The sequence below is a fragment of the Pteropus alecto genome, unplaced genomic scaffold (assembly GCF_000325575.1).
Source record: "Pteropus alecto unplaced genomic scaffold, ASM32557v1 scaffold189, whole genome shotgun sequence".
In the NCBI taxonomy this organism is placed as follows: Eukaryota; Metazoa; Chordata; class Mammalia; order Chiroptera; family Pteropodidae; genus Pteropus; species Pteropus alecto.
In genome coordinates, this window is record NW_006442117.1 from 4482704 (window position 1) to 4484865 (window position 2162).

The 2162-nt window shown below is 44.5% G+C and overlaps 1 pseudogene; it reads left to right on the forward strand.

The window, feature by feature from the left end:
• The first annotated feature begins 423 nt into the window (after nt 1–423).
• On the forward strand, nt 424–1829 carry LOC107196306 (annotated as a pseudogene).
• Nucleotides 1830–2162: the final 333 nt, after the last annotated feature.

The following is a 2162-nucleotide window of genomic DNA, read 5'->3' on the forward strand; positions in this document are numbered from 1 at the left end:
AATTAAAATGACAAAGGTTAAAGACAATGAGAAAATCTTAAAAACATCAAGAGAAAAACAACTAGTTACCTACGAAGGAGATCTCATAATAAGACTGTCAGCTGATTTCTCAACAGAAACTTGGCAGGCCAGAAGAGATTGGCAGGAAATATTCAAAGTGATGAAAAGCAAGGACCTATTACCAAGGTTATTCTGTCCAGCAGAGCTATTATTTAGAATCGAAGGCAGATAAAGAGCTTCCCAGACAAGAAAAAGCTAAAGGAGTTCATTACCCCCAAGCCAGTGTTACAGAAAATGTTGGAGGAAATTATTTAAGAAGAAGAAAAAAGAGAAAAAGATCAAAAGTATGAATAATAACTTTTTTGCAGTGGGTTTGCCGCAAGAACACAGGTGTCGTGAAAACCAGCACTATATCTGAGCCAAATGAGAAAGGAAAAGACTCGTATCAACATCGTTATCATTGGACGTGTAGATTAGATTCTGGCAAGTCTACCGCAACTGGTCATCTGGTTGACAAATGTGGTGGGGTTGACAAAAGAACCATCGAAAATTTTGAGAGGTGGCTGCCGAGATGGGCAGAGGCTCCTTCAAGTGTGCCTGGGTCTTGGATAAACGGAAAGCTGACCGTGAGTGCAATATCACCACCGATACCTCCCTGCGGGAATTCGAAGCCAGCAAGTATCATGTGACCATCCCTGATGCCCCAAGACACAGAGGCTTTATCCAAAACGTGAGTACAGGTGCATCTCAGGCTGACTGCGCTGTCTTGATTGCTGCTGCTGCTGCCACTGGAGAATGTGAAGCAGGCGTCTCCAAGAATGGGCAGACCCCTGAGCATGCCCTTCTGGCTTACACACTGGGTGTGAAACAACTAATTGTTGGTGTAAACAGGATGGATTCCACCGAGCCGCCTTATAGCCAAGATACAAGGAAATCGTTAAGGAAGTCGGCACCTACATTAAGAAAATTGGCCGCAACCCTGACACAGTAACATTTGGGCCACTTTCTGGTTGGAATGGTGACAACCAGAACCAAGTGCTAATATGCCTTGGTTCAAGGGATGGAAAGTCACCCGTAAAGATGGCACTGTAAGTGGAATCACACTGCTTAAAGCTCTGGATTGTATCCTGCCACCGACTCGTCCGGCTGACAAGCCTTTGCGTCTACCGCTCCGATGCCCACAAAACTGGCAGTGTTGGTGCTGTGCCTGAGGGCCGAGTGGACGCTGGTGTTCTCAAACCAGGCGTGGTCACCACGTTCGCTCCGGTCAGTGTAACAACTGAAGTAAAGTCTGTCGGAATGCACCATGAAGCTTTGAGTGAAGCTCTTCCTGGGGACAATGTGGGCTTCCACGTCAGGAATGTGTCTAAGATGTTTGTCATGGCAATGTGGCCGGTGACAGCAAAAATGACCCACCAGTGGAAACAGCTGGCTTCGCGGCTCATGTGGTTATTCTGAACCACCCAGCCAAATCAGTGCCAGATACGCACCTGTGCTGAATTGTCACATGGCTCACATGGCTTGCAGATTTGCTGAGCTGAAGAAGATCAATCGTCATTCTGGGGTAAAGCTAGAAGATGGCCCTAAGTTCTGAAATCTGGTGATGCTGCCATAGTTGATATGGTTCCTGGCAAGCCCACGTGTGTTGAGAGCTTCTCTGACTGTACTACTCTGGGCCGTTTTGCTGTTCGTGACATGAGATAAACAGTCGCTGTGGGGGTCATCAAAGCAGTGGTCAAGAAGCTGGAGTTGGCAAGGTCACCAAGTCGGCCCAGAAAGCTCAGAAGGCTAATGAATATTATCCCCGGTATCTGCCACCCCAGTCTTAATCAATGGTTGGAGAACGGTCTCAGGACCGTTTGTCTCAATTGGCCATTTACGGTAATAGTAAAAGACTGGTTAGTGATCATGATGCATTGTAAAAACCTCCAGAGAGAAAGAAAAATGTTTTATGGACCTTTTATTTTTATTTTTTTGCATGTGTGGCAGTTTTTAAGCTATTAGTCTTTAAAATCAGTATATTTCGATGGAAACAACTTGGCCAAAAATCTATCACAGTGTTTTGAGATCCCATTAAAACAAAGTTTAATGAGAAAAAAAAAAAGTATGAATAATAAAATGGCAATAACTACATATCTAGCAACAATTACTTTGAATATAAA